Below are 26,707 nucleotides of genomic sequence, written 5' to 3'. Positions count from 1 at the left end.
ACTACGGTTTTACGCAAACGTGGTGTGTCTATAAATCTTTAACCCGGCACGACCCGGGCTACTGAACGTATAAAAGAACATGTAAAACGTTCACAAGATCATTATGAATTTTCCCAAGTTATAAAAGAGTTTGTGCCTTGTGCATTCAAATCAATTTTAATAAACATTTTCAAATGTGTCAGTTGAATGTATTTACCAGTGTAAACTGACGTATTTTCCCCAAAAAGATTAAGTGCAGGTACCTAAACGTAATTGGCTGGTATTAGCTCCCTAGCGTCGGGATAAGCCTCGCAAGCTTGATTGCAGTATCTGATGGAACAATACTTTATATCTATTTACGATCCACTGTGGATATATTCAACCCTGTAATACATTTTGATATTACAATCAGAGGTTGAAATTTATATATTTATCTTATGCTTCCGCTGTGCATTATATAATTGTGTGGTTTGACTATATTGTTGCCAACATCGTCACGGTAATCCCCACCGGGCCCACCGGTGAGACACGTGGAAATCGGGGTGTGACAGAGCAACTCCCAAGGAGTGCACTGATAACCATTTGGTCTTGTTGAAACCAGAGCATGTATTCTGGGTTGGGTTTCGATACTTCGCCTGCAGAGATGGTTTTGGCCGGAATTTCTGCAGTTCCGGTGATGTGGTGGTAAAGTTCAAGACCAATGAGGGTGGAGAGGATTTGTTTGCGCCACGAGGGGAAGTTGGTGGATGTGAGTTTGATGGGAAAGTGAGTTGCTGCAGTGAGTTGAACTATCTGTTTGGGTGCCATGGCTGAGCTATTGAAGGTTTGAAGAAGGATGAGGAAACAGGGAAGAAGAGGGCTGTGTGGATCGGAAAAAAAAATTGAGGCTCGTAGGAGCAAGTTAGGCTCTGGATACCATATGAGAGTATGATTGAATTGTCAAAATGACTTGATTTCTCAATAACCCTCTTTGGGAATATATACAGAGTACAGACAACAATTGAGGAGAGACTTAAGCTACTGTTACAAAAACCTTTGACCTAATAAAGTTGAAGATTGACTACCTAATATAGCAAATATGAAATAAATACAATAATATACAATATTAAATTATTTACTGTTAATTAATTTATCAGAAAATATAAAGACCTTTAAAGTTTATAGCCTGTATTTTAACAAATTTTAATACTAAGCAATAAACTTTTTTGAAAGGCAATATTAAGCAATATATACATATAGCTGTATATCTTAACTGGATATTATTGAGATATTATTGATTATGGGCTATGGCAAAAAAAAATTAGGAATAATGGATTTTAATAATCCTAACTATTAGCTGTTGGCCGGTAACGATTTCAACTTCAAAAATAACTAATGGTGGTCCTACCTTTTTATATATTGTAAACCAATGGACTTTTACTAAACTGAAAAGGATAAGGGGACAAAAAGAAATAAGTTTCTGTTAGTAAAAGTTCATTAGTTTACAACATGTGAAAAGGTAGGACCACCACTAGTTATTTTTTAAGTTGGGATCGTTGCCGGCCAACGACTAATAGTTTGAATTATTAAAATCCATTATTTCCAAAAATTATGGTGAAGCATTGTTAGTACTTCTAAACTATATAAATAAATACTAAATTACACCTTATACCTATAGGAATTATTATTATTTCATTATGGCTCATCTATTAGTTGGATACTTATCGGATGAGTATTTGATTTATTTAAAAGAATGAGATAAGCATTATCTCATTGTTTAAATAAATCAAATACTCATCCGATAAGTATCCAACTAATAGATGAGCCATAATGAAATAATAATAATTCCTATAATACCAGGATTTCAACCCTACTCTTTTCTCTAAGAGTCAAGAGCTTCTACCATCAGGATTATAGCCAAATAAACTAGAGTTAAGTTCCTTTTTAGTCCCTGTCGTTTCACTCAAATTGTCATTTTCATCCAAATTCAAATTTTTTTCCTTGGATACAATGTACTTTGCAAATTTTTGCCATTTTGGTCAAATAAATTAACTTTGTTTACCAACCCAGTTAAATGTGGCATGGACAGGGCTATTTTGTTCATTTTCGCAGCCCACTTTGTTCAATACAAAAGCTTCCTAAAGCTTAGATGAAACGGGTCAAAATTAGCAGACATAAGTAAAGCCGGTCTAAATAAAGCAACTTGTAATACATTTAAAGAACCAAAATTAGCAATTTCCATGTACCAATGATTGCATTAGAATTGTCAAAACTGTGAAAAACTTTCCAAACGTCAATGAAAGTGATTGCAATAGAGTTGTCAAAAGTGTGAAAAACTTCCCAAGCGTCAATGAAATTGGTCAAAATTAGTAATTTTGAATGTACCAGAGTTAAGGATGAGCATGGTACCAGACTGGTTTTTCGATATGGTACCGGCTTGATACCGAATTTCTCAACAATTAATCTCAACCAAATATTGATGTATGTGCAACTTTGGGCCTCATTCTTTGACAAAAAAAAAAAAAAAAAAAAAACAACAAATTCAACAAGGATGGGAACTGGGAAACGGTTGAACATGCCAAACTTGGAAGGACTAATAATGACTAGAGCGGCATTCAAATGGAACCATTATTTATTTCTTCATCGTCATCAATCAATTACACTAATTAATCTAATACTCACAATCGCTTTCTACAAGAGAAACACAATTTGTAGAGCTAATATATATATATATAGGTAAAGAGTATGATACAAATAAGGTTATCGTACATTACATAGGCGAGGATTTGGGCCATACAGGTATCCTGATTCAGTTTTTCTTTAATAAGGTTAAATTAGACAATTAATTCAACCATCTGAGGGCAAATTCGTCTCTTCATTCAATCAGCGAGATATTCGTTACACTAATATCCCGGTACTTATCATTCGAATCAGTTTCAAATTTTTCATAATTCTTAAATTGCAGTTTTCGTTCTTCTGTGTTAGGGTTTCATTCAATTGTTTTTTTTTCGATGGATCCACAGAGCAGCACTGGACGAACAGATGTTGATTTTGAAGAAACTCGAGGCGATCGGTGATCATGCTCAATTATCTGCATATCAGAGAGTTTCTATTGAGAATGTTTTAAATCCGCTACCTGCAAATCCAAATCCAATTGCAAGTACAAGTGATGTAAACGAGTTTTTTAATGGTAATTATGTTAATTCAGATCTCTAAATTGTTCGTATTTTGTTTAACTGTAGCAATGTTGTTGTAGCTGTTTTTTGAAGTTTGAATGTTGATTATATTTTTTATTTGAAAGCAACATGCACAAATTCGCATGTTATTACTCTTACAATTCGCATTTGATTTTATTTTCTTTAGGCATTTTCGCATGTTATGGTATAATAAATCGCATATATAAAATAGATTAATCAACATCATCATTTTCGCATGTTATTGTTCATACAATTCGCATGTGTGTTTGTTCTTTATGATGAAATTATGCTGTTATTAATATCTCGCATGTAACTAGTTCGATAATTCGCACGTTTTTTTTTTGTTTTTCTGATTTTGATTCATGTAGATGAAAGGGTTTACACTCCGGAGGTTCAAGCATCAGCTACATCTGTTGTTGGAATGCAATTTATCTCTATTGAACAAGCATATGCGTTTTACCAATCATATGCTAAGTTAGCTGGTTTTTCTATTCAGAAAGGTGGTGAAGTACACAGTGGTGGTATAATCAAAACTAAGTATTTTGTTTGTTCTAAAGAGGGACATAAGCCACTGTGTATTGATGATCGTTCGAAGTCAAAAAAGCAATTCAAAACAAGGAACAGGGGGACTATTAGAACTGGATGCAAAGCTCAACTTATGATTTGCACTGTGGATGGTAGATTATATACAGTAAAGAGATTTGTTGATGGCCATAATCATAAGTTTGTATGTCAAAATGATATTCACATGCTGCCAGCTTACAGACAATTGTCAGATGTCCAGGAGGAGTTGGTTTGGGAACTAGGCACTTTAAACCTTGGTCCTGTCAAAGCTTTCCATATAATGAGGAAACGTTATAGTGGTTTCGAGAACGTTGGTGCCATGGTTGATGATTGCAAAAATTTTAGGAAACGAATTAACAGCTATATAGGAGAATATGATGCTGATATGGTGATTAGTAGGATGACTGACAAAAAACAGTATTTAGCTGATTATTCGTTTGAATATTCTGTTGATGATGACAAATGGTTAACAGGTTTGTTCTGGGCTGATGGTTTATGCAAGCTTAACTATATGGAATTTGGGGATGTTATATCGTTCGATGCAACTTTCAAGACAAACAGGTTAGTGTTTCATGACAAACATGCTTTTTTTTACTAATTTTCGCATGTTATATGTCTTCATGAGCTTGTAATATCGCATGTGTAGGCATTTTTGAAGAAGTGGTGTTGAATATATCGCATGTTATACTTTTTGTTTTCGCATGTGATTTTTTATAATTTGCATGTCTTCAACGTGTTTTCGCATGTGTTGTTCAGGTACAAGATGGTGTTTGTTCCGTTCACTGGCATTGACAACCACTGTCGAAATGTAACACTTGGAGCTGGGTTGTTGGCATCGGAGAGCATTGAATCATATAAATGGCTTCTGAATTCATTCTTAAAGTCATTTGGTCGGCAGCCAAAGGTTGTAGTGACGGAACAAGACCCTGCTATGAAACAGGCTATTGAGGAGGTTTTCCCTATCAGCAGACACAGATTGTGCATGTGGCACATAATGAAAAAAGTGGCAGATAAGGTATAGCATGCTATATTGTCTTTTGTTAACGTTATTTTTTTATATTATAGATTTTTGTTATAGGCTGATATAAAAAGCATTTATTGTTATAGGTTGGACACGAGTTGTGCAATAACGATGAGTTTAAAAGGAGGATGTGCGACATTGTATGGACTGATTCGATTGAGCCCGAAGAATTCGAGAGACAGTGGAAGTTGGTGATGATTGAGTTCGGTCACACAGAAAACAAATGGATTGATGATATGTTTGTGATGAGATCTATGTGGATTTCGGCTTTTTACCGGCACGAGCCAATGTCGGGACTTATGAGAACAACTTCAAGATCAGAGAGTGAGAACCATTTTTTCTGCCAGGTGGCTAATTCACAACTCACTCTCGTAGAGTTTATGAATCATTTTGATGGTGCAATGGATGTACAAAGGTTTAATCATAGAAAGAATGATCATATTTCAAGATATACTGAGCCTGCTGATTGGAGCGAAACTTCTTTGGAAAAAGATGTTGTTAAGAGATTCACGAGGTCTATATTCTTTGATCAGCAAATAGAGATTTATGGTACAATTACTGAATGTCTGCCAATGGACACCAAAACAGAGGGTCCACGGATCAGGATATTGTTGAAGGACTTTAAAGCCCATGGAGATGGTTTATTGGAGGTATTATATCATATATATTTCAAACATGCGATTTTTGATAACATGCATGCGAATTTCTTTCTTTTCAGATCATGATCTTGCAATATGCGATGTTGGTTTTCTCATGCGATTTTAAAATTTATTCATTTACATATTTTTTTAGACATGCGAAATTGTTATGTTACAGATGCGATTTTAATTTTTATTATATTTTTTTTGGTTCTTACTAGGTGTGGTTCAAGAATCTTGAAAATGATGTAACTGCATAGTGTAGCTGTTTGCGTTTTGAGCAGTATGGGCTGCTATGCAAACACATCTATTTTCTTTTCAAGATGTTTGGTGTTAAAGAAATACCAAACAAATATGTTACGAAGAGATGGACGAAGGATGTGGTGCCGAATGAGTTAAATGTGAAGTACAATCTAAATGTGGGTGGCAAGGATGTGCAACACAAGGCTAAACGGATTGCTCGTGAAATCATCCACAAAGGGGAGTATTTGGTTAGCAATTTGATTTCCGACCTTGATCAACTTGTTTTAGTGAGGGATCAAATGATGCAGCTTAAAGAGAGAGTTGATCAGAGTCGTATAACCAAGCAACTTGATCCAAAATATGACCGATTTTCAAAGTTGATTGGTTATCAACAACCAGTAACTAATGCTCCTCCTACTGTCCGTGTGCCGGCTGGTATAAGAAACAAAGGTCGCGGCTCGCATAAAAGGATTAAATCTAAGAAGGAACAAATGATCAGCCGCAAAGGGAAAAGGTCAAGGACATGTAGCGTATGCAATGAAAAAGGTCATGACATCCGTACTTGCGAGGAGCTGAAAGCCAAACAACAAGGTAAACATCAAAAAAAGAAGATGAAGGGCGTCCAGATTGAAAATGTTCCCAGAGACAAAGACAATGAGGTCGAAGACGACGAAGAGGAAGATGAGTTTGAAGATTACAGTAGTGATGATGGATCTGATGAAGAAGATCAGTGGGAGGAAGCTTCAGAAGATGATGAGGATGAGTAGTTTTTTCTAAATGCATATGCGAATTTATACGAAACACATGCGATTTTATATTCTTCTGTTTATATCATTTTCTCATGCGATTTTAGTACATAAACATGCGATTTTATATGATTCAGTTTATAATCATTCTTACATGCGATTTCACTTTTAGTACATGCGATTTTTGAGTTATCTGTTTTTTTTCTGTGACAAAGATGGCTATATCATTCATGCGATTTAATATTATAAGCAACCATAATATGTGTTCAAAACATGTACCCAAAATATTAAAATAGTTGTTATTGTCTAACACAGCCACAACCACAAAACGGTTAAAAAGAGATTTTAGTTACTTGAAGCAAAGATTTTGTCACGTTCAGAAGAGCTAAACTCCATCTTCTTCTTCACAGTGTTTAGAGCATCTGTCAGGAAAGAGAAGGCCAAGTCATCAGCGCGGGATTGCTCCTTTATGTGATCCAAAGCTCTGTCTCTGAAGCTTGATGGTGGTTCTTGAAGTAGTATTTCCCATACATCTTGATTTTTCTTGATCTGTTTAAGAATTTTGCCCTGCACATCAAGAACTAGATGAGAAGAGGTGACATCAGTGCTTATTTCTGTCAACGTGCGAGTTGACAATAGCTCTTTGATTGCAATGTTTTTTATTTTTTCTGAATCTTCAGATGCCATTTTTGTTGGTTGTTTGTGTGTTTTTCGTGTTCTATGTCTTAATATGGAAGGTAGTTATATCTAGGTTTTTTATATTAATATAGTAAATTTATTATGTAGGTAGGGTGGTAAGTTCAGTAGTATTTATTGTAAAATTGATCGTTACATGTCAAATTACAGTCACATCGGTAATAAATTAAGTTTTTTTTTATATAAAATACTTCTATTTTAGTTTTTAAGATTCATAATTTTTTTTTCATTTCTAGCGTAAAGTAATTTGAAAGTATTTGCAGTGTTTTATTCAAAATCGCATTTGAATCGTAAACAAATTCACAAACTTTAAGAAACCTAAAGATAATTATCTTTTTTTTTCTGATTTCGCATGTGTAAAAGCATGAATTCGCACACTATATGAAAATTCAAAGAATATTTGCCTTTTTATTTGAAATCGCATGTGTATTGTCATGAATTCGCACATTATATTACACCTTAAGTGTTTTCGCATATTATGTTATATGAATTCGCAAATTTTACAAAAATCACACCCTTTCTTTTTGTCTGAAGTGTTTTTCGCACGTTTTTATGTATTTCGCATATTCTTATTTGATTTTCACCCTGCATCATCTTCTTCGATAGTCGGTCCATCGATTTGTTTTAGTTTTGAATTTGCAAATTCATCAGAAGTTAAATTCGCAGAATGATTTGTTGAATAGGAATCGATCTATTTTTTATTAATTGTTATATTTTCGATTACGGTTTTGTTTAAGAATCTTACGTTATGATTTTTGAGGTTTTGTTTGCTGATTATCAGGGTTATTTATTTTGTAATGGATGATTTTAACCTTGGCGGTTTCATATATATATCTTTATTTGATTAATTTAATAGTTAAACACGTGGTTTATATGAGATGATCCGACGGCCATGGTTATAGCGTACGTAATGTAGGATTAGGTATATTGTATGATAACCGGCCTCTATATATATATATATATATATATATATATATATATATATATGTTGAAACTGAAAAAATAGCATGTTGTATAAATGAAAAAATAGCATGTTATAAAAAAAAGGAATATTGGATTTTAATAATCATAACTATTCGTCTTTGGCCGCCAACAATCCCAACTTCAAAAATAACCACTGGCAGTCCCAACTATTAACATATCGGTCTCCAATGGACACTGACTAACAGAACCCTAACGTCGTTAATCTCCGGTCGCCGGAAATACGTTTTTGGCTGAAAAACTCATTTTTGGCCGGAAAACTCAAAATTTTCGTCTTAAACCTCTTTGTAACCTTATTACAGACCTTTAGGAACCTTTATCTAGTAAAAGGCCCAATTATTGATGTCACACCCCAACCGATGGCGGAAACATCGGGGCGCGGCTCTGAGCGAAACAGATTGTCCAGGAGAATCCATAACAACTATTAGTTATAATATATTAAAGGTTCATGTCCCAAACCACAAACATATAAAATAAAAACAGTTATTACAAACATTGTTCTCAAAGACAAATTATCCATTCCGACAACTCAGATTTCATTAAATTGTTTGTTTCTAAGACTCCATCCTAACTTGATTTCCACATAGCAGCAAAATATCCTAAGCACCTGTCACATACGTTAAAATAAAGGTCGATACACATAGTGTAAAGATGAGCATACAAGTTTGATAATAGTACTAGAGTTCGAAATTGTTTACGCATAACCAGCATGTAACATGTATAAAGTGAAGGCAAGTAGGTTATCGACAGAGAAATATGCACAGATGTGACTGCGAGCTGTAGAATGCGCAACACATATCCCCACTGGGACACGTGAAGTAAAGCCCTTAACAACCCCTGTCCACGACAGGTGCTGAGTCCAAACTATAGTACTATCGTTGCTAAGGTGTCAGGCAACAATCACTGTGTTAACATAACATACAAGCATTCATCGAATAACACGTAGCATGCAATAGCGGTTAGCGTTTAAATAGTGTTTGCGTTGTGTGTCGATTGTGATTTAGAATAAGTAAAGTATGTAACACCCAAAAGTGCAAAAAGCAAAAAGGGATCGAGTATACTCACAGATTGTGTTTAACAAGTAAACACTCTCTTGGATTGAAGAGAGTGCTAAGAGAGACTAGCCTGAACAGTTAACGATAGCATAAACGATGAGTGGCGCGTAAAATGGTGCAAAGGTGGTAAGTGTCGGTTGGTAATCCGATCGGATGGCAATCCGATCGGATGGCCAGTCGATCGGATGGCCAGTCCGTACGGATGGTCATCCGATCGGATGGCCATTCGATTGGATTGACACCTCGTTTAGTAAGGATGTGTTTATGTATGATGGTTTGTCTTTTGAAGTTTTCGTTATAGCATTTTGAAAACAGAGAAGTATCTCTACCCTTCAGGTCGGTCGATCGAACGGCGGTTCGATCAGTTAGCGATCCGATTGGTAGGACACTTAGTGAGAACAAGTTCACAGCAGGACGGTCACTCGATCGGATGGCAATCCGATCGGGTGGCAATCCTGTTGGTTACTGACTATGCATTGAACATGTTGAAAATTGTTTAAGTGTTAAGATTCCAAACGTCACATGGTCGGATGGTCGTTCGATCGGATGACTATCCGATCGGACGGCAATCCGTTCAACGTTCGGTAACCTTTGAGAAGTTGAATTTTAAAAGTTTAAGTGTGGAACCAAGTGTAAGCCGATCGGATGGTTGTCCGATCGGATGGCAATCCGATCGGACGGCAATCCGTGCCAACGACCTGATCGTCTTTGACACTTTTTGCAGTGTTGATCGAGACGGTGTGACAACGTGCTAAATAACAGAAACCCCATCATGACCCAAGTGATCCGATCAAACAGGAATCACCCAAATCCGATCAGTTCACAGGTTCGTGACGGTGGTTTATGTTTAACCTGAAATCGATTGTCTCTTTGATAGAAACCAGATCTTGAACCAACACATCACTAAGGAGTAGAAGATCAGAACAAGCTCTGATTTTATCAGTTTTGAGTGAATTGAGTGTAAAAGAGTTGAAAGAAAGTTAGAAAACCATCTTTCAATCCTTTTAACCATGGATCTGTGTAGATCTATGCGAAATCGTTGTTGATTCATGTGGAAATCCTCCAGATCTGGGTTGTTCTTGGTGGAATGAGGCCAAAACTTGAAGTTCATAAGAACTCCATGATGACATAACCCTAGAACACCTCAAATCCGTTGATTTCACGGTTAAAATTTAAGATTCAAAGTGAAAAAGATGAAGGAGTGCGTGTAGATCATAAAAGTACAAGATTTAGGTTGAAAACTTACAAGAATCGCGAGGAATCGAGAGAAAGATGAGCTGGAGTGCGACTGGGTCGAGTAGAGAGCTGTCACATCAAGTGATGTGACAAGTGAGGGTATTTATAGGGTTTCCCAAAAAGGAAAGTGCAAAGGGTCGAGTGGGTCACCAATCGGATGGCAGTCCGATCGGATGGCAGTCCGATCAGATGGCAATCTGATCGGTTGGCCATCCGATCGAGTGGTCACTCGATCGAGTGGCTTCGACGATTTGAGTTTCGGCGTTTCATTTCGTTCGTTGGGTTTTGTGATGCGTTTAAGCGAGTTTCGAGTATGCGATGCGATAGATTAATAGTAAACACACAAATACTATATCTAACATACAATCATCATAATTGACTAGCGTTTCGCGTTTGCGATTCGATTGCGATTGAGTTGCGATTGTGTTTCGATTAATCACCACAACATAAACATAAATAAACAGGCACATGTAACACATAAATAGCACACACACGTAAACCAATATCCAGAATGCATAATTCGGGTTGCGAATGCGATTGCGATGCGATAAGCGATAAAGCAATAAAACTTGCGATAAATATCGATTAAACCTCGATTATTAACAAGTACTCCACATAATACAACTAAATCAAATAAAATTAAGATTCGATTACAAGTCAAAGAAGTCAAAACAGTAGTTGAGCAAGGAGTGACAGATCGCAATTAGCAATCTTTTCTTCCTTTGACTTCAATCTTGACTTTGAATTTGAATTTCGAAACATGGGGTGTTACAGCCTCCCCCTCTTAAGGGAATTTCGTCCCGAAATTAGGCCGAAGCCGTAACAAACAACTGCGGGTACTTCGCCTTCATGTCACCTTCGAGTTCCCAAGTGAACTCTGTGCCTCGTTTACCTTCCCAGCGGACCTTCACAATGGGAATGCTTGAGCGCCTGAGCTGCTTGGTTTGTCGGTCCATGATTTCGACAGGCTTTTCAACGAAGTGTAATGTTTCGTTCACTTGTAGGTCCTCAAGTGGTACGTGTAAATCATGCTCAGCCAGGCACTTTCTGAGGTTCGAAACGTGGAAAGTCGGGTGGACGTTGCTAAGTTCCTCCGGTAGTTCAAGTCTGTAGGCCACTTTTTCGATCATTTCCAGAATCTTAAAGGGTCCAACATATCGAGGTGCGAGCTTTCCTTTCTTGCCGAATCTGACCACACCCTTCTAAGGTGATACCTTTAGGAGTACATGGTCGCCAACGTCAAATTCAAGGGCCTTGCGTCGTCTATCGGCGTAACTTTTCTGACGACTCCGAGCTTTCAGCAGATTGCCTCGAATTTGGAGGATTTTGTCAGTCGTTTTTTGCAATAGCTCAGGACCGGTTATTTGCGAGTCTCTGATCTCGTGCCATACAATAGGCGATCGACATTTTCTTCAGTATAACGCCTCAAATGGTGCCATTTGAATGCTGTAATGATAACTGTTATTGTACGAGAATTCGACTAAAGGTAAGTATGCGTCCCAATTACCAACGAAATCTATGACACACGAACGGAGCATATCTTCAAGGGTACGAATCATTCTTTCAGTCTGACCGTCGGATTGGGGATGGAAAGCGGTACTTAGATTAAGCGTAGTACCGAGAGCAGATTGAAACATTTCCCAAAGACGCGAGATAAACCGACCATCGCGGTCAGAGATGATGTCGCGAGGCGTCCCATGTCGACAAATGATCTCATTGGTGTAGATTCGAGCTAATTTTTCTACCTTATAGTCTTCTCGTATCGGCAGAAAATAAGCAGATTTGGTCAAGCGGTCAACGAGAACGCAGATGCTGTCGTGACTTGATGGCGTGCACGGGAGTTTCGTTATGAAATCCATAGCTATACTATCCCACTTCCACATGGGAATCTCGGGTTGGACGAGTAAGCCAGAGGGTCTTTGATGCCCGGCCTTGACTTTCGAGCAAGTCAGGTACTTCGAAACATAGAGAGCGGTATCTTTCTTCATGCCCGGCCACCAGTACTTGTAGCGAGGGTCCTGGTACATTTTATCAGCAACGGGATGAATAGAATATCGAGACTTGTGGGCTTCGTCCATCAGAATCTGTCGTAAATCGGTCCGCTTAGGGATCCAAATTCGCTCCAGATAATGGAAAATCCCATTCGACTTATTCACTAGCTGGGCTCCATCGTTGAGAATCCTTTCCTTCTTTAAAGTGCGCTCGGTGAAACAAGCATGTTGGGCTTCCCTGATGAGAGTTTCGAGATGATGTTGGGCTTGAACGTTACGAACGCTATGCAAATAGCTTCGTCTGCTGAGGGCGTCGGCAACGACATTGGCTTTGCCAGGATGATAACGAATCTCACAGTCATAATCATTGAGAAGTTCTACCTATCGGCGTTGATGCATATTAAGTTCTTTCTGGCTGAAGATGTGTTGTAGGCTCCTATGGTCGGTGAAGACCATACACTTGGTACCATAAAGGTAGTGTTGCCAAATCTTCAACGCAAAAACAACTGCGCCTAGCTCGTGGTCGTGGGTTGTATAGTTCTTCTCGTGGATCTTGAGCTGACGAGATGCGTAAGCGATAACCTTGTCTCGTTGCATGAGAACACAACCAAAACCAAGGTTTGAGGCATCGCAGTAGACAACGAAGTCATCATTTCCGTCGGGTAAAGCGAGGACGGGAGCATTGCAGAGCATATGCTTGAGGGTTTGAAAGGCAGTCTCTTGTTCAGTTCCCAAACAAAAGGCGTGTCTTTATTTGTGAGAGAGTTAAGCGGCACGGTAATTCTAGAGAATCCTTCGATAAATCGGCGATAATAGCCCGCTAGTCCGAGAAAAGAACGGACTTCAGACGGGTTCTTAGGTGTAACCCAACTCTTAACAGCTTCGATCTTCGCGGGGTCGACGTGAATACCTTAACTATTGACAATATAACCGAGGAATTGAACCTCCTCCAGCCAAAATTCACACTTGGAGAATTTGGCATAGAGTTGATTCCCCTGGAGTAGCTCGAGAACCAAACGTAAATGTTGCACGTGTTCGGCTTTCGACTTAGAATAGATCAGGATATCATCGATAAACACGATGATGAAGCGGTCGAGGAATGGTTTACACACGCGATTCATCAGATCCATGAAAACCGTGGGTGCGTTGGTTAACGCAAAAGGTATAACAACGAACTCATAGTGGTCGTATCGAGTGCGAAAAGCGGTTTTGGGTATATCCTCCTCTTAAATGCGTAATTGGTGATAGCCTGAGCGTAGATCGATCTTTGAGAAACATGTAGCACCTTGCAACTGGTCAAACAAATCATCGATTCGAGGCAGGGGATAGCGATTCTTGATGGCCAGCTTATTCAATTCCATGTAGTCGATGCACATTCGGAACGACCCATCCTTCTTTTTGACGAAAAGGACCGGTGTGCCCCAAGAAGACGTGCTAGGGTGAATGAAGCCTTTATCAAGCAATTCCTGGAGCTGACTCGAGAGTTCGCGCATTTCGGACGGAGCGAGTCGATAAGGAGCTTTAGCAACAGGATTTGCTCCAGGAATGAGGTTGATACGAAAGTCGATATCACGACTCGGGGGTAAAAATGGAAGCTCGTCGGGAAAGACGTTGGGGAATTCACAAACAACAGGGACATCGTTTACTCCTGGATTACCTTTCTTTTCCTTCTCCGCTACTACAATGTTAGCCAAGAAAGCTTGGTATTCCTTGCGGAGATACTTGCTAGCTTGAACACACGACATGAGTTTCAGACCCTTCGAAGGAGTTTCGCCATACACACAAAGTTGATCACCATTAGCGAGCGAGAAGCGAATCATCTTATCGAAGCAAACACCTTCAGCATGGTTTTCGCGAAGAAAGTCCATGCCTACTATGATGTCAAAACTACCGAGTTACATGGGAATAAGGTCGATAGGAAACACGTGATTGTTGAGTTCGAGAGTACAATCATGAAGAACAGAGTTGACGGCGACGGTTCTTCCGGTGGCAACTTCAACATCGAACGTCGAGGGGAGATGGGCACGCTTACGATTAAGGAGCTTTTCAAATTCAAACGACACGAAATAGTTATCGGCTCCAGTATCAAACAAACACGAAGCATAAATACAATTCACAAGGAAAGTACCATTGAGCACATTGTTATTGGCTTGAGCTTGGCGGACATTGATGTTGAAAGTGCGCCGCGAGCTGCTGGCTGATGTTGTTGTTGCTGTTGCTGTTGCTGTTGATGTTGCTGGGGCTGCAGCTATTGTGGCTCTTGCTTCACCACTCGATTTAGGCACATGTTTGCGAAGTGGTTGGGATCACCACACGCAAAGCAAGCTCTAACATGGACCGCGGGTGCAAGAGCCGCTTGCTAGCCTTGAGGAGCGGGAAGTAGAGCTTGTTGAGCAGGAGCTGTAGCTATAGCTTGACGTGGACCTGTACGGCAGTTGGCGGTGAAGTGGTCGTACATGTTGCAGTACACACAGTATCTGCAAGCGATTCCCACAGCATGGTGATAGGTGCAAGTAGGGCAGAGCGGGTGAGGACCAGTGTACGCACGCTTGGCCGGCGGTGCGTTGGTAATCGGCACCGCTACTTGGCGATGTTGAGGCTACGGTGGGGCAGGTACTGCTTGGAGTGGGGCAGCAGTAGTGACAGCGCAATTTTTGCTACTGTTGTTGTTCTTCCTCTTGCGACGAGAGGGCTTTGAAGACTGCAGAACAGCGGCGGTTTCAGCGGTTGCGGCAGTGGTAGCTTGATGCAGATTCTTGGAAGCTTTATCCCAGTAACCAGACTTGACTCACTTGTCGTTGATCTCAGCAGCGAGTAGAAAAGTTTTCTCGATTGTTGACATCTTTGCAGCTTGAACAAAATCAGCCACGCAATCCGGAAGAGCACGGATATACTTTTTGATGGTGATTTCGGGCGTATTAACTTGGTCTGGACAGATTATGCTTAACTGCTTGAAGCGAGTGGTCAAAGCAGCGTTGTCACCATTCTTCTGCTTCAGATGACAGAACTCATCCTCCAACTTTTGGAGCTCGTGGGGAGGGCAGAACTCTTTTATCATCAGGTCCTTCAACTCATCCCACGTCAAACCATAAGCTGCGTCATTTCCTCTCTTGTTTCTCTCGGCCGTCCACCTGTCTAAAGCGCGAGACTGTAAGACGCCGGTGGCGTTAACAGTTCGGAGATTTTCAGGACAGTTGCTCTGACGCAGGGTGACTTCAATCGAATCGAACCATTGAAACATGGCCGTAGGACCATCTTCGCCGGTAAACTCTTTTGGACCGCAAGCTTTGAACTGTTTGATGCTAAAAGCAGCTTTTGGTGAATCAGTCCTGGACTTTTCAGAATACTTGCTAGTGTTTTCGTTCAGTTCGCTAACAATCTGGGGGATAACTTTATCCATTTGCTTTCAGACGAGGGAGGCGATACGTTTGTTATCCCGGTTTCTTCGGGCAGCGCAAGAGAGACGGGATCCAGATGACGACATTGTCTGCAACAGACATTGCCATAGGATTCAAAACGCTATACAATCAGATCTCACCTCACATGTACTACTACTAAAGCTCAGGAACACAATCACCCATACAGTCACATAATCATAAAATCACAGAGCACACAAAAACACGTAAGGCACATAGGGCACATAGAAGCACAGAAGCACATAAGCACAAGAGGCAATCAGAATACAGAAACCTATCATTCAAAGTTCGCGCGCGTTCGAGAATAGAGATTGCGATTAGCGAGTACACAGCGAGTAACATAGCATGCATTTATCCACAAGTAGTAGTGATTTGTTTACATTTTGAGATAGATGTGTAGTGCGGGTCGTGTGTATCGGTCAAAGCGAAAGCAAAAAGCGAACAAATTACCAAAAATAGGAACACATAAGCAAATAAAACCACATAAATCACATAAAATCCACATAAAAACGACGAATCATCAGAGTTAACAGCAGCGATCTCCAGAATCGAAACACATAAAATCGAGAGATAGGTTGTCTAAAGCTTGGTAGACGTCGACTACCCAAAGTGATTCGACTATTCACAAGGACCTTTGGTACCCACTTTAGCCTTCGGGACTGTGCTCTCGCCTCGAATTTGGGCGAACGACATGCATCCTTTCAGTTACGGTGTGTCTCCCAATCGTTAGAGTCCGTCGTGACTTTCGTGAGAGTTTTATAAAACCAAAATAGAGATCGGAACAAGTCGTCAAGGTTCGGGTTTCACCCCTAACTCAACAGCTTATTCCTGTTTTGATAAAATAGCGAGGGAAATTTGCGTCGAAGTGCGGATTTCACTCCTGATTCAACACAAATTCTCCTGTTTATGGATAAAAATGCGGGTCGAACAAGCAATTTAGTCGAGAGTTTGCGGTTTTCACACCTAATCTCGACCTAATTGTAGGATCGTTGTTTGACCTGAACGAGTCGTTCAGGAGAGCTTTATATCCAATTCAAAGGCGGAATCAGTGAAACGGACTTGGAAACAGCTTGATACTATTAAATCTGTCACTTATATTGATTATAACATCAATTACAACCTGAACAGATTTTGGCAGCACTTCGTTACAAATCCAGAAGCCGTGTGCCAAAAGAAACACAAGTACCGTATATATAGTAGTTGGTATTCCGCTCGAAATGGACAAAGATGGTTTCAAGCGGAATCAGATAGTTCTGATTTCGCTTGGAATGACTCCTTGCACTTTCAAGCGGAATCAACCATATATCCACTAAACTCAGTTTCTCGCACCTCGGGCACTGGATATCCTATCCTATCTCATTACATGATACAAGACGAAGTCAACAGACATAGTGCACTAACAGACTCCCCCTTGGATGTTGACGAAGTCTTCAGTGACTAATCTTTATCATGACACATCTTTAGTCTTGATCATTCTGCCTTTTTATCCAAATTGTAACACTATAAGCATCCATCAATCTTTAACTTCTTCTATCAGCTTCAGGCTCCCCCTTTCGTCAAGCTTCCGTGCTTTGGGATCGACACCTAGCTTTTCATCTACAAGCTCCCCATTGCTTCAAGCTTGTCTTCAGACTCCCCCTTAGACTTTGCTCTCGGGATCGTAGTCTGGACTATCTGCAAACACTCATACAACCATAAGTATAATGTTTTCAAATCCTCAACCAACTCTCTAAACCACTCCCCCTATCAACAAACTTCATTGATTTGGCAGTCCCATCAAACAGGATTATAAACTGGCTCTATAATAATATAAGCATCCAGATCCAACTACCTCACAGTTAATTATCCAAGTCCAAACTAATGACCTTGGAGACATCACAAACTGTTTTTTTTTTATTTTTAATTCAAGTTTCAAATTAATGAACTTGTTTTATTTTCAGAAACACAATCAGCTTACTTAGATTTTGAAACTCAGCATTTCAGACATCGGTTGTTGAAAATAAAGCAGAAATCAAAATCTTTTTGTATTTTCTGAAACTATAAAGCAGTAAAGAAATATGTACAAACATATTTACAAACAATATTTTTGTTTGAGTATGCGTCAGAGAATCATATCAGTTTTTGATAAGTCACAAGTACCATTGAGCTTAGTTACACATTAAGAATTAAACAATTCACTTAGATTGTCGATATACTGATCCACAAATTTCAACTGATTCAGGATACGAATTAGGTGTTTTAAGAACTTAAACTCATTCATGTGTCCCACCTCTTGAATATACTCCCGTATCCAGATCCCAATATTCAGTCTTACAGGTGAATATACCTAGATGATATCTGTAAGGGGTTAGATGCGAAACCGTGAGAGCTCAGGTCAGAACTTCCGTTCAGCAGAGAGATGACGGTTCGACTTTAGATGTGCCCCCTTTAGAGGATCTTTTCTTACAATAGCACATGATTAGCATTTTTCAATGTTTCATCATTTTTTATGCTGAGGGCGATGCTATTTTTCAAGCAATGCAGAAAGTCTTATTCGAGGACTAGGTCAGAACTTCCATTCAGCAGAAGTCCCGGAATAATACCCCAGATATCACTGAGTATAAAGACCTAGTATTTCAGAAAGAGGGACCTTTCAAACGAGATATCAGGGGTTACCTATATATCCAAGTAGTGTTCCCCACGAAATAAGTAAGTTTGAATTTAGGTTTATATCCCGAAAAAGTTTACTAAATGTATAAAAACCTATCAGCATTTCATCAGTGAGACTGTTTAACACTATTAAATTATTACATTTCTTTAGCATACTGTAACTGTCTACTGATGTACTATCATTTCCTCTTTTTACACAAAAACTCAATTTTCAAATTTTATCATGTTTTTGGCTTTTTCAAATTTTCTAATGTTTTTGGATTTTCTGATAATTTTTCTCCCCCTAAAATTCAAAATCATTTAAAGAAAATTTGACAACACGATGTAGATAGCTTTGTCTCGCCATCCATTTTCTGCTAACTATGAATCATTTTGCACAAAAAGCAGTAAATACCCCCATGATTTACAACCCATTGATTTTCGACAGTTTGAAAATCGTTTTTCAATCTTGTGAAATTAATCATGTTTGTTCCGCCGTGAGGGTTTGGGCATATTCAATCAACACATATATATTTTTTTTGCATTTTCTATTTTTTTTTTCAAAAATTGAAGACAATCATATTTTTGGTTTTTAATTTTTCGATTTTTAGAGTTTTTGAAAATATTGTTTATTTATTTACAGAAAAACCAATAAACTCCCTGTTCAACCAAACCAGGGTCCAGCAGCAGCCTCTTTCTCTTCTTCATGTGCCAGGCTGCTCCAGTTTCCATTTTCACAATCTTCGGAATTTTTGAGCACCTGCACATTCAACTAACTCAATTACTTGAACAATTTGTCCCAGGTCTGTTTGACCTTAGGCATTTCAATGCAATAATTTTCATTCAATGTCGGAAAATCTTTGTCATTAGGAACAAAGACTTTTTCATCTTTAACTTCAACTTTCTAATCTTTTACCGAAGTTACTTCTTTCTTAACAGACCATTTTTGACCTTTTGGTGTACCCCTTTTGTAAAAATGTGAATCTTTTTGAACACTTTGTTTTTGAACAACAACTTTTGGTTTCCAAAACTCTTGGGGTTTTGTCACATCAACTGATGTTTTCCAACTTTGTGTTGTTCTTAATCTGGGTGTGTGAGAATTCTAGGTCTGTCTTGAATCGAACCTGTTCGGGTTTAATTTCCAATTTTGATTCGAAGCAAACTTGTTTGTGTTGTACCTCCAAGTTTGTTTTGAATCAAATCTGGTTGACCTTTGTTTCACATTCTCAGATTTTTGTTTTTCCACATTTTCAGATTTCTTTTTGTCAACATTCGCAGGTTTTAGATTTGGACACTTTCGTGCAAGAGGTCCAATTTGATCACATTTGAAACATGTTCTTTTGGACACATGTTTGACCTGTGGTTGTTGCTTTTTCTTTTGAGCTAAGAACTCGTCAATAGACTATCGTCTAAATTTTAGTTCTTTCTCTTCTTTTGACGTTGTTCCATGAACAAAATTCATCTTTGTTTGAAAACTCGGAACTTCATTCCTTTTCCAACTTTGTTTCTTTTTATAACCCAACCCAGCCTTCATGTTTTTCTTCTTAAAACCCAGTTTGTTATAAAAAGTTTTGTGACTTTTACCAGCAAACTTTGAAATTTCAGATTTTTCAATCTCAACCATTTTGAAAACTTTGTCAGTCTTTTCTGAAATCACATTCTGAATCGGGAATACAACATCTAAGAATAATTTGTCCGCTCCAATCATGGTATAAATCAATCCTTTTGAATCTTCATTCAAATTTTTCTCGGATTTTGTGTTTTTCAGATATCCATCATGAAAATTACCTTCATTTTCATCCTGTGATTCAGATTTACCTGTATCAACCGACTCTTCTTTCAACACACTTTCAACAACTTTACCTACCACCTCTGAATCATGAGTATCATCATATTTGGAATAGGTTATGTCAATATTGTCTGGCAATTGATCAACCATGTTGAAAGCTTTTTCGACCTTTTCCTCATCATAAAATGCAAACTTTTCCGGTGGAGGAACTTGATGAAATTCTGAGCCAATGCCTTTCTTGTTTTGCTCAGACTCACCATCTCCCGGTTTTATATTGAAAATTCTTTCAAGAACATATGACGACACGTGATAACTTTTTAACTTGTTGTTGTCCTGTTCTAAATCAGTAATCTGTCGTTTTAGCTTAGCAACATCCTCAATATAGGAATTAACAACACCTTGTTTGATTTCATACATTCGTTTAAGCTCTTTAGTTGTTTCAGAAAGATAATTTATTCTAGATTGAGCAAATTTCATTTCATCTTTCACTTTTTCATATGACTCTTTTGTAATGTGATAAGCCAATTTCATTGAGTCATATTCTTTCTTCATTTCTTGACAAACATTTTCTTTTTGGTTATATTCTTCTGTCTTTTTCAAAACATTTTCTTTCAAGACTTCATTTTCTTTTTCTATCTTTTTACATTTTTCAGAAAGTTTTTCATCATTTTCCTTTAAAACTTTTTCTTTTTCTAACATCTCTTTGCATTTTTCTTTGAAAATGTTTTCAATTTTTGTGAATTCAAAATCTCTTGTTCTGAATTTCTCATCTTTTTCAGTACAAGCTCTGCATGTTTCTATGCATTTCTTGCATTGTTCAGTCAGTTTTAAGATTTCAGAATCAGAATTTACCTCAGTGATTGGCACCTCGGTGTTTTCAGCTGCTTCTGTCTGATTCATCTCAGCAACACTCTGCTTTTCTTTAATACCAACTTCATCACCAGCATCACCAACTTTCAAATTCTCATTCTTTACTTCTTCTTGCTTTCTTCCCATCTTCTACAATCTGCTGTTCTTCAGTAACAGCTTTTTCAACTTCTACATTCACCTCAACTTTTTCTTCACTTTTTTCTGTCTCAACATCTTTCAAAACTTCTTCTTGCACAACTTTAATTTCTTTCATAGCCTCAACTTCAACATCTTCAGCTTTAACTTCTTCAGCAACTTTCTTCAGATTGTTCACCATTTCTTCAACATTCTTCTTCATTCTCTCTTCATCCCTTTTTCTCAGACACGATGCCATGGCATATCTGATTTCCTTTTCATGCCTTTTTGCATACAAGTCATCTTTCAACACATTTCTATAGTATTCGGCTCTTTAAGGGATTATGAGAAGAACATCTTCAAAGATTATGTCTTTCTTTGGAACAACTGGTTCTCCTTCTCTGTTGTAGTAACACTCTCTTTTTTATCCCATCTCCTGTTGCTGACAACACTCTCATACTCTTCTTGCATGTCATCCATTCTGTTCAAAACAATGTTTCTTTCGCGATAAGTTTTCTCACTCAAAATCTCTTCTCGAGTTTTCTCCTTGACCTCAGCAACAACATTTTCTTCTTTGTTTTCAGCTGTGTCTTTGTCTTTGTTATCTTCGTTAATTTTAGCAACAAAGGCATAATGATCATGTTTCTTTAAAGGAATTTTTGAGTCTTCCATTGTTCTAATCTTGAATCGATAATTGAGCCGATCGTTTTTTGGACAAATCTGGCTCCAATCAAAACCTTCATCATCATGAAAGACCGCACAAGCCCTTGACTTGGGTTTATCGTCAATCATTTTGGGATCTTCTCTACATCGGTGGTAAATTGTCTTTCGGTAGTAATCATCATTGAACGGATGTTCATTTCCACCAACTGCAGAATTAGTGCATTCTCTCTTGAAATGACCTTTTTGCTTGCATTTGAAGCAGGTCACCTTGGATTTGTCAAATCCAAGTTTAGTTGACGCACCTCCAAGAGATTGTTTTCCAGTAATTTCCATATACCTCTGCGCTCTTCGGATGCAACTTGCTAAGCACCAATGAATTTCAATGAGCTCCATCTCTTCCGGATCAATTTGGTCATAGTCTTCTTTGGTCAATTCGGAGTTTCCAATTTTTCCAGCTACAAGACCTTCATATGATTCCAGAACTGATGCTAGGAAACTCATTTGCTGCTTAGCTGCATTGATGCTCATTGTAGGAGAATTTTTCAATTTGAGAGCAATGTTGCACAATATCTCCTCTGCATCTTTAGAACTAGCTTTTGAAGCCGATGAATGATAACCCGGATCATAACTTGATGAGCTCTTCTGTGGCTCTTGTATCCTCTCACCACTGAATGTTGTCTATGGCGAACTAACAACTTTCTCTGAAGGTAAATTTCCTTTGTAGTATAAGCCAACATTCTGTTGATGTGAAGAACTGCTCATCTTGTTCTGTATCTGCAATTCAAGCTCATGAGTTTCAATCTTTTCAAACAATTTATCAAGAGAGATTGTTTCATACAAAGCATCATTTTTCAAAATAAAAACAAACGTTTGCCACTGATCAGCTCATGGTAACGCTTCAATCACTTTGTCTACAATTTCCTCTCTTGTTTTTACTATCTCAAATCTCTCAAGTTCTATTTTAAGATGACAGAACCTCTCTATCATTTGCCTCACAGTCTCTCCTTTTAAACTATCAAAAAGATCAAATTCTTTTTTAAGCAATGCAATTTTGTTCTTTTTAATCTGTTTACCCCCCTTAGCTTTAAACGTAAAGCTTCCCAAACTGATTTAGATGATCCATCATGATTTAGTAACGCAAAAATATCATTTCTGATTGCCGATTGGATCAACGCAATCATTCGCTGTTCGACAGCAAATTCAGATTTATCATCTCTGGATAATCTTTTGAATGGAAGATCTTCGCCTTTATGATCTTTTGGTCGTTTGTATCCAAACTCTAAACAAAACCAGCTTTCATGCGCATATGCTTTCGCCCAGTTGAGAAACCGTTCTTTCCACCAAGTATAATCCTCAATGCTTTCCAGAGTTGGTGGCTTTGAGTGTGTTCCGTAGAAGTTATCATGCTTGATGTTCTCATTGATCACTTTCGTGATAGTTTTTGGTGTAACATTTGCAATTTCGGAAGATTCGGATGTGAACGCGTTGAAAAACGTGTTGTAGAATTCTTCAGCCATGATTTGATCCTGGACAAACAATCAAGCAAAGACAATCAGTACAAACAATATCAAGCAATCTGAAATAGACTGACACTTGTTTGACGTGAAATAATCTTGACACAAAAAATCCTATTTTCAAGCGAAATAGTAATTTCAAGCGAAATCCCAAGCTGAAGCGGAATCACAGTTGGAGCGAAATCAGACTTCAAGCGAAATCACTTGACAGACAAGTTCAGGCGGAATCAAAAATTAATTCTCAAGCGGAATCTCTTGGATAACAATTCGAGCGGAATCAGATCAATTCTTCAAGCGAAATCAGATATTGATTTCAAGCGGAATCTATTTGAAGCGGAATCTGATTGTTTTTCAAGCGAAATCTCTATTTCGAGCGGGATCATATACAAATTCCAAGCGGAATCAACATTTCAAGCGAAATCATGTTTATTTTTCAAGCGAAATATCTATGTTCATTCAAGCGGAATCTGGTTTTCTGTCCAATTTTGTCACTTTTAATCAGTATTTTGGTCTCAAACTCTCAAGGCTTTGTTATTATACTGTTTTGCATGTTCGGTAAAAAATTCATTCCATTTTGACCATGAAATCTTGTTCACTTTGAAAAAGAAGGTGTAGAAGTCAGAAAATAGATGATATCAAGCTAAACTCTTCTTCCTGAGCTCTGATACAACTTGTAGGATCGTTGTTTGACCTGAACGATCGTTCAGAAGAGCTTTATATCCGATTCAAAGGCGGAATCAGTGAAGCGGACTTGGAAACAGCTTGATACTATTAAATCTATCACTTATATTGATTATAACATCAATTACAACCTGAACAGATTTTGGCAGCACTTCGTTACAAATCCAGAAGCCGTGTGCCAAAAGAAACACAAGTACCCTATATATAGTAGTTGGTATTCCGCTCGAAATGGACAAAGATGGTTTCAAGCGGAATCAGATAGTTCTGATTTCGCTTGGAATGACTCCTTGCACTTTCAAGCGGAATCAGCCATATATCCACTAAACTCAGTTTCTCGCACTTCGGGCACTGGATATCCTATCCTGTCTCATTACATGATACAAGACGAAGTCAACAGACATAGTGCACTAACACTAATCACTCGTTCATTTTCGAAAATTAGAGTGCAGTGATAGTGAAGTGTAAGCGAGAACAGCGAGATATAGCAAGTAAGCTCATACAAAAGCCTTACACGGTATATGTAACAACCCTCAAAAATATTCTCGACAACAACCTGTAATCAAAATCAGAAATATGCGCAATGAAACTTGAAAACTTGACGGTTAATGAATCAAACCACACAAATATAACTTTCATTAGATTCAAAACTTAAAACTGAACCAAATGAAATCAAGACCCGAGCATGCGTGATAAGTATCAGCACGGAAATCGAGAAAAACACGTGATTGATCAAAAAAGAAGGCCGAGAACACGCGTCACGCAGAAGCGACACGTGTCAGACCTACGTGGACACGTGGTGACCGAAGCCAGGTAGACCCTCCCCGCGACACGCGCCAGGGGAGGCCGACCCGTGCGCGACACGCGGGGGAGACCAAATGTGAGTATATATGCTGCAGTGTGGGACTAGTTCAATTTGCTCAGTTCGCTCGTTTAAAACGACGTCCTACTTCCCGTATCTCTGTTTCTTTCAACAAAACCCCTAAAACCCCGAAACTCTGCTCGTTATCAAGGTAATAACTCTAATCACTAAGGCGGTACTATATCCGATTGATTGAAACCGATCCAATGGATGTTTAAGTGCTGCCCATATACGGCTATACTTTGTCACTCATTGTGGGTTTTGATCTCGTGATTATCATTAAAGTTGAATTGGGTTAATACGCTAAGACGAGTTCCATTGTTTCTAAAATTAGAACTCATACTCAGGGAGCTGTTTAACTAGAATACTTAGCAATTAAGTAAACTTAATAGTTAAGTAAAACTTAGCAATTAAGAAACTTAATAGATAAGAAATCTTAACAGGTAAGTAAGATTAATTAGTCAGTTAAGTAAAATTAATTAAGCTAAGTAAGATTAATTAATCAGTTAAGTAAGATTAATTAAGCTAAGTAAGATTAATTAATCAGCTAAGTAAGATTAATTAAGCTTAGTAAGATTAATTAATCAGCTAAGTAAGTTAATCAGTTAAACAACTAAGTAAAGTTAAACAGCTAAAGTTTAACAACAAGATATACATGAGGTAGGAGTGGGGATCCTACGGAAAGTGTATTTTTCCTAGAAAGTCTAGGAAGCGATCTGAGCCATCCAATGGGTGTGTTTAATGGTTGAGATCATCTTGGTGACATTTTGCTAATATGTGTTTCTTAAATATAGGATTATTGTCACACCCCAATTTCCACGTGTTTCACCGGTGGGCCCGGTGGGGGATTACCGTGACGTAGTTGGCAACAATATAGTTAAACCACACAATATATAAATGCACAGCGGAAGCATAAAGATAAATATATTTCAACTATTGAATGTAATATTCAAGTATCACAATCGTCGAAATATAATCCACAGGGGATCAAAATAAAATATAAAATATTGTTCAACAGATTATTGGCATCCCAAGCTTGCGAGACTCTAACGATGCTAAGGAGTGGCCAGCCTATTACGAGTAGAACCTGCATTAATCTTTTTGGGGAAAATACGTCAGTTTACACTGGTAAACACATTCAACCGACACTTTTGTAAAATGTTTAATAAAAATTGATTTGAATGCACAAGGCACAAACTCTTTATAACTTGGGATAATTTATAATCAAATCTTGTAAAAGAATTACATGTTCACTATGCGTTCGGTCGCCCGGGTCGTGCCAGGTTTAAGGTTAATAGACACACCACACAGTATAAAACCGCGGCGGGAAAACCAACGGCTATACCTTTATAATTAAGGACACATTGACGGGTGTACGCCTACACCCGCGTGTCTAGGTCGTGGCCATTTCGTAAAATGCTGCCAAGGATATCCGGGACATGGTCATTAAGCTCCCAAAGGCGTAAAGCCAACAAAACGTATTTAAACGGGCCGATTAAATTATTCAATTAACCACCATATGATGGAAGATTTAATGCCCGAACAAGCGGTAATTTATGTACCGTAACCCAAGCCCGTATAGGGAAAATAAAATAAAAGCATTTACCTGAGCAAGTATTAAACCTCAATCAAACAATGCAAGTTTCTTTTACTGGTCTCCTATTCTGGAACGAAGGTTCAAACAACCTATTAGAATCCTAACGGGTCTTTTAATTTAGCCTTAGCTTAGACCGGTTAGTTTCAAAGGATAATTACGGTTTAATCGCGTGAAAGGCGAAAACCGGGAATGGAATGTGGTTTGGACCCAACAAGTTTGAAGACTTGTTTTATATGGGTAATATAACCAC

This window comes from Helianthus annuus, chromosome 9 (assembly GCF_002127325.2).
Source record: "Helianthus annuus cultivar XRQ/B chromosome 9, HanXRQr2.0-SUNRISE, whole genome shotgun sequence".
In the NCBI taxonomy this organism is placed as follows: Eukaryota; Viridiplantae; Streptophyta; class Magnoliopsida; order Asterales; family Asteraceae; genus Helianthus; species Helianthus annuus.
Note: the sequence above shows the minus strand (reverse complement) of the source record.